The 7,483-nt window shown below is 42.0% G+C and overlaps 1 protein-coding gene across 1 annotated transcript in view; it reads left to right on the top strand.

Moving 5' to 3' along the window:
- Positions 1-7,483, top strand: part of GPM6A (glycoprotein M6A) — a 355,114-nt gene that overhangs the window by 181,408 nt on the left and 166,223 nt on the right. The window lies entirely within an intron of this gene.

Below are 7,483 nucleotides of genomic sequence, written 5' to 3'. Positions count from 1 at the left end.
TGTCTGCCGGAACACTCAAAGCAAGATTTAAAATCGGGATTTCAAAACTCAGAACTTGTGGCAAGCTGCAGCTTTGCGGACCTTGTGCTTGTCTCCCTGCCTTTCTTGCTCCGTCTCTCGCTCCCTTTTCTTACTGATTTGTACGAGCTTTGTCGTTTGTAAGATCCAGTGTGGCAAGTAAGGTTAGGCTTAACTGAGATTTCTAAGTTGTTGCACTTTGGTTCAAATACATGGAGAAAGAAAGAATTCATCCTTCAGCCAAGATACAACGTATCCAGTGTCCTCGTTGTAACGGTGAGACTTCACCCGAAAATGAAACAATGCTGGCGTGAAGTGCCCTGTGACCTATGTTAATCACGTACTGGGTCAGTCGTGTTTTTGCGGGGGATGAATTTACAATTACAAAGACCAAAATTCAGATTCCAGTTCCTTCATTCACCAGCTGCGTGACCTCGAGAAAGCCTCAGTTTTCTCCCCTGAAAGAAGGGTAGCTCTCACAGTTGTCTGGGTGGTAGAAATAACTTCTGTGAATTATTAGTCTAGCACCTACGACGTAGAAGGTGACCATGAGTGGTGGCCCGCTTACACTGTCAGCTTTATAAAACTATTCCACGTTTTGATAACTAATATATTAAACCACTGAAACAGGACCAACAGACATGCAAAGAATAAATACAAATATTATTGCAAATTCTACTTTCTCATAAGCAGCATTTTAAAAGTTATTTTATTTTTTAAGTTTATTTTGAGAGAGAGAGCGTGCGCACATGCAGGGGAGGGGTAGAGAGAGGGAGAGAGAGAGAACCGCAAGTAGGCTCTGCATTGACAGAGCAGAGCCCAACACAAGCTGTGCACCTGTGAACTGTGAGATCGTGACCTTAAGCTGAAGTCCAGAGTTGGACTCTTAACCAATTGAGCCACCCAGACGTCCCTGGAGAGAACCATTTTTAACATTTTCAAATATATTTGTTCAGAGTTGTTTTCATACCTGTATGTACACTTTAAAATATATCCTACTCAGACTATTTTGTTATACGGTTCTGTCCCTTCACTTATTGTGAACAACTTTTCATGGTGATAAGCATGATTTACATAATCACAAATGGCTACATGATATTCCAATCTGGGGATGCACCAGAAATGTTATAACTGATTCCCTCCTAAAGTGCTTTTTTTTTTTTTTCCTGGAAAAGAAAAAAAAAAGCAGTAGCACTGTTCAGAGAAAGCCAGATTGAAAAGGCAGTTCCCAATTAAAAGGAGAGCTTCCGGTAGATTAAAGGCAGAATGAAAGCAATTATATAATATAGCCAAGTGGAGTTTATACCAAGAGTGCAGGCAGAGTTTAATACCTGAAAACCTACTGTAATTCATATTTTATTTTGGGGGGGGGGCAGGTAATTAGTGGAAGATAGCTTGTATAGACTGGAGCTGTCCTGGGTGCCACCAAACTGTCACGTACAGAGGAGAGCAAGCAGGAAGCACAGGTAGCTGCGGTGGTGATGGGTGAGGACACTGACAGGTGCCCTGGGTGTCTGGCCGGGTAAACAGTGGCCACCGGGCGGGGCCTCGTGCGTGGGAAGAATAACGGAATTGGACGACCTCTGTGAGCATGTACAGATTCCTGTCGCTGATGGAGAGGCTCAGCATCACCAAGGTCGTGAGCGTGTGTTGTATGCGGCACACTGTGTGTCCCACGGAGTGCGAACGTGTATGTGTTTTCAGGGTGCGTAGCTCAGCGGCTTTCGGCCGTGTCCCCTCCTTTTCCTTCACTTTCTGGATACTATATTATTATTTTTTTAATGTTTATTTATTTTGGGGAGAGAGAGAGAGAGACAGAGTATGAGCAGGGGAGGGGCAAAGAGAGAGGGAGAAGACACAGAATCTGAAGCAGGCTCCAGGATCTGAGCTGTCAGCACAGAGCCCGACACGGGGCTTGAACCCGTGAACCGTGAGATCACAACCTGAGCCGAAGTTGGACATTGAACTGACTGAGCCACCCAGGCACCCCTCTCAATGGAATATATTCGTAGAGATAATAGATATACTCATGGAAAAAGATTGCTGAAGTTCAATATAATTTATTATAAATGAGCCTCAGCAATGTGGAATCAAAGGGAATCTATTTCTGCAGGAAAACACATCTACCCAAACCTACTGCAAACAACATCCAAGGGAGACAGAGTAGAATCATTCCTTTTTAATTCAGCATTGTGCCAGTGCCCGTGGAATGCACAGGAAGGTAGCAGGAATACATAAAAAAATAAAGACTGGAAAGATAGAATCAAATCTGCTTTAATTCAAAGATGTTAACAGTTGCATAGAAACTTCAAGATCTGTACATTAGAACTATAGAAGAGGTTAGCAAATACACTTTTTCTAGAATTAAATTTAAAAATGTGTTCCTTTACTTCAAAGAGAGTTGGGAAATGTCATATAAATTTTTTTTTTGTAAAAGAAACCGGAATACCTAGAAATGAAAATGATGAAATGTATGCACATCTTTTAGGGAGAACTTTATTTATTTATTTGTTTGTTTGTTTATTTATGTTTATTTATGTTTATTTACTTTGAGAGAGAGTGTGTGCATGGGGGCTGGGGGGCGGGAGGAGAGGAGCAGAGACAGAGTGGGAGGGGGAATCCCAAGCAGGCTCCCTGCCGACAGCGGGGCATGAACTCAGGAACCATGAGATGATGGCCTGAGTCGAAACCAAGAGCAGGACGCTTAAGCGACTGAGCCACCCAAGCGCCTCCTTAGGAGGAACATCTTAAAATGTTCACAAGATATATGAAGTAAGTCCAGAAACAATGGACAGATGGCACATGTCCATCGAAGCTGACTCAGTGTTATAAAGATGTTAATTGTGTCTCATTAAATTTGTGAAGGTACCATAAGTTTGATAAATGCAAGTAATTTTCCCCTTTGGTATTTGAAAGCTGATTTTAAAATGTATATGGATGACCAAGGTTTTACTGAGACGGTTTTGAAAAGGATGACCGAAGTTTGAGGATTGGTCTTCCAAATAAAAGTTATTGTAAAGCCGCTGTGTAATTAAGAAAATGTATTATTGACACAGGAATGGGTTCATAGACCAATGACACTGAACAGAGAATTCAGCATTAGTCATGTTATATGTAATATAGGTGTAGATACTATATATGTAATATATAGTGACGTATATAGTATATAAAGGGGAACTTTTACCTGTGTGCACACAGAGACATGCAGAATATTCATTGTAATATTTTCTGCAGTAGTTTAGAAATTATAAATCAATATTAAATGTTTATCAACAAGTTGGATCTATAAATATCATCAGAAGATTGGGGAAAATATGTGGAAAGATACATACAGTAAAATATCATTTATAATCAAAACCTGCAAAGCATTATCAAATTGTGTGTGTGTAATTTATATACATATGTGTGTGTGTGTGTGTGTGTGTGTGTGTATATATATATATATATATATATATATATATATATATATATATATATATAATTATGAGGACAGTATACAGGAATAAAAACACCCTGATACTGATTGTTGGTTAACAGGGCTGAGTGGTAGGATTGGGGGAAATGTAAAGACTAGAACGCAATTAGCAAAGGGACACAGGGGCGACTGGGTGGCTCAGTTGGTTAAGCATCTGACTCTTGATTTTGGCTCATGCCAGGATCTCATGGTTTATGGGTCCGAGCCCTGTATCGGGCTCCACGCTGACAGTGCACAGCTCTTTCCCTCTCTCTCTGCCCCTCTCTCCCTCTCTGACCCCCCCCCCAAACAAGTAAATAAACATTAAAAAAACAACAACAAAAGGACATGGCAGTCTTTCCAGTACTTTATTTTATATGTTGGGTGGTAGATACACAGCTGTTTATTGTTTATGTATAATATTACGTCTGAAATAGGACTTTGTGACAAGAGCCTTAGCTTAGCTCATATTAAATGCTGTGGGGTCTACTCCTTAATGTAAGTGTAGGCAGATAGAGTGGCGGTTTGAAGAATGGTCTTTGGGGTCAGAATGCCTACATTTGAATCCAGCCTCACCACCCTGTTATTTTATACAAAGAACTAAACCTCTCTGTGCCATTTCATTGTGTATAAAAATGGGGATAAAAATAGTAACTACCTGAGAGGGTTATTTTAAGATTAAGTGAGGTAAATATAAACGCCTTAGAATAGCGCCCGCCCATGCGAAGGGCTGAGTATAACTTTAGTTATTATTATTATTGTTGCTTGTATAATATGTTGCAACCACTTGTTTAATTGTGTCTCTCTCTGGGCCAAGCTGTGAGCCCTGCGAGAGGGGCAACCACCTCTCTCTGGTTGGCCTGGCCCAGCTTCTGCTACATAGTAGTCATTAATTGACAACTTGAGTTGTTTGAGTGTTTGATCAAGTCCATTCTTCAGCGAGCTCAGTTTAAGTAGCATTTCTGAGGAAATAAAGAACCAACGGGGGCCATTTTTTATTATTTCTTTCTAAGTTGGTAGCCAAGTTTGGATTTCGAGCTGTGAAGCACAGGCCACCGGCCCGGTGACACCATTGCTTCTTAGAGGCAGGATTTACCCACCACCCTCCCCCTGCTGTGCCCAGCATGGTTCCTGCAGGTTTCAGGGAAAACACAAGTACCAAAGGGATTTTTGGTTTTCTCTGGTTTGCTGGCGTTTTGGAGGGAGACAAAAACTATTTAGAAGTGTAAATTTGTATCAACTTTTGGGTTTACAAGAAATGCTTATAAAACACGATTCCTATTTTGAAAGGGTCAATTTGTTCTAAGAAGTGTCACTCTTGGAATTTTACTGTCTCTCCTTACCATAGTCAGTGTTTCAGACAGGATAGCTTTCCCTAAGTAAAGGAAATGTGGCACATGATTAATAATTTCCCAGGTGGGGCATCTGGGTGGCTCAGTGGGTTAAGCACCTACCTCTTGATTTTGGCTCAGGACATGATCTCAGGGTTTTGAGATCAAGCCCCATGTTGGGTTCCACACCTAGTGTGGAGCCTTGCGATTCTCTCTCTCTCTCTCTTTCTCAAAAAAAAAAAAAAATTTTCCAGCTGCCTTCGTGTTTTACTGTTTTCGTTTCGAAATACCTCTTTATTGTTCTGCCATCAACTCTTCAGGAGCGGCTTTTGTTATATATGAATATAATGTGTATGTCCTGGAATTATTGTAAATGGTGTTCGCACTTTAGAACACTTTGTGGAAGCTGCAGAATGTAAGAGAAAATATATTTTAAGCCACTGAATTTATCCACTCATTCATTATTATCATTTCATGTATTCGTTCGTGAGTTCAGCAAATATCTACTGAAAGCTTGCTATGTGTTTGTCTTGTGGAAAGTGGATCCAGTATCTGATCTCATGAGCTTGTGAGCTGCGGACCAGTGGGGAACATAAATGTAAAATGCAAACTTTGGGGGGAATAACTCTGTAATGGCAACGTGTTATCAGTGCTACAGGAGGCCTGTTCTCTGGGTGGGGGAAGTTTTGCCAGGACACAATTCATTTAAACTAAGATCTGATAAGTGTATAGATATGGCTCTCTAAGGGTAGAGGGAAAAGTGTTTTAGGCAGAAGGAACAACATTGACAAATAGGTTGGAGACACCAGGAGGAGATAACTGAGTGAGGAATAGCTAGGGGAGGTTAGGCGTGAGAACCAGGCTCTGCCCTGTCAGGCCTCATGCCTCCAGCCAAACTAAGTAGGTTGCACTTTGCCCTAAGAAACCGGAAAACCATGGGGGCACCTGGGTGGCTCAGTTGGTTGAGCGTCCGACTTCGGCTCAGGTCGTGATCTCACCGTCCGTGAGTTCAAGCCCCGCGTCGCGCTCTGTGCTGACAGCTCGGAGCCTGGAGCCTGCTTCCGATTCTGTGTCTCCCTCTCTCTCTGACCGTCCCGCGTTCATGCTCTGTCTCTCCCTGTCTCAAAAATAAACAAACATTAAAAAAAAAAAAGAAAAGAAACTGGAAAACCATTGAGCAGATGTAAATAGGGCCATGAGATGGTCACGGGAGCAGGCTTGGCCAACTCTGAAAATGCAGTACGAATAGATTCAAGAGGAAAGAGCTTGAAAGAACTAAAGGTAATTTCTTGGGGTGAAAAATAATAGCTTTCGTACCTTCTACCTTTTAAGACTCTAGGCTTCTAGGGCACAGGACTGTCTCTGGATTGTGTCTCTGCCTTCAGTAACTCTGGGGACCAAGACTCAGGACCTAATTTTCCAGGACTAACCACCCTGGGGATAAGATGCCCCATAAACACTAAAGGAGGATTTCTGCCCACGTAGCCTGGTGTTTGTCCATTACGGGTAATCAGAAGACTACCCCTCTTTATGAGCTCTTGAGTATTCAGTTTCAACTGTGTAGAAAACCTTTTTCTTCTCCCTTCTACCCCCTTCTCTTTTCCCTAGAGAATATCAGGGTATCAGATCAGCTCAGCCTGTACCTCCTAGGAAAGCAAGAAATCTTTTTTAACTATCAAAACTAAGTAATAGGTTAGGTATCCTTGCTGTGAGCTCATGTAGCAACCTGTGATTTTTTTTTTTAACATTTATTCATTTTTGAGAGACAGTGTGAGTGGGGGGAGGGGTGCAGAGAGAGAGGGAGAGGGAGACACAGAATCCGAAGCAGGCTCCAGCCACTGAGCTGTCATCACAGAGCCCCACACAGGGCTCGAACCCATGGACCCGCAAGATCATGACCTGAGCCGAAGTCGGACGCTCAACCGACTGAGCCCCCCAGACGCCCCTGTACCTGTGCATTTTTATCCTTGATAGGGATCACTGTCGTACAGTGTTGTGAACATCATCATTAAGGCCTGGTTTTTTATCAGTATTTCTTGCCTACAGAAAGTTCCTATGTGTATAATAATGCTGAATAAACATTTGTATGATTAAATAATGAAAGGGAGTAGGAATAATGATACTTTAGTTTAGCAAGACCCATATGACCATGGTCATTCTGTGAATCGACTGCACTATACGATTATAAAAGATGATAAAAGTCTAAAGAATGTTACGCTACTCTTAACAAAACACTTAAAACACTTAAGTGTTTGTGGTGGTTTTATTTTCTTTAGGAAAATGTTGTGGAGTCCCTTTCTGACTTAGAGCTTAAACCAGCAGTCAAAATTTCCTTTTTTTTCAAAAATGTTTTATTTATTTTTTTGAGAGAATGCAAGTGGGGGAGGGGCGGGGGGGGGAGGGGCGGGACAGAGGATCTGAAGCAGACTGTGCTGAGGGCAGAGAGCCCGATGTCTGGGCTAGAGCTTGGGAGCCCTGAAGCCATGGCCTGAGCTGACATTGGGCGGTCAACCGACTGAGCCACCCAGGTGCCCCCAAAATTCTCTCTCTTTTTTTGAAATGTAGGAAGAAACCAACTAAGACATTTCCTTTTCAGGATAACGTTAGATCCGTGTCTGAAACATTTGAGGAAAACCAGATTACTGAACGGTGTTCATGTCTCCTCTATACTTGGTTCATG

This window comes from Felis catus, chromosome B1, assembly GCF_018350175.1.
Source record: "Felis catus isolate Fca126 chromosome B1, F.catus_Fca126_mat1.0, whole genome shotgun sequence".
Taxonomy (NCBI): domain Eukaryota; kingdom Metazoa; phylum Chordata; class Mammalia; order Carnivora; family Felidae; genus Felis; species Felis catus.
The sequence above is the reverse complement of the archived record's forward strand: the minus strand, read 5'-3'. Positions and strand labels throughout refer to the sequence as shown.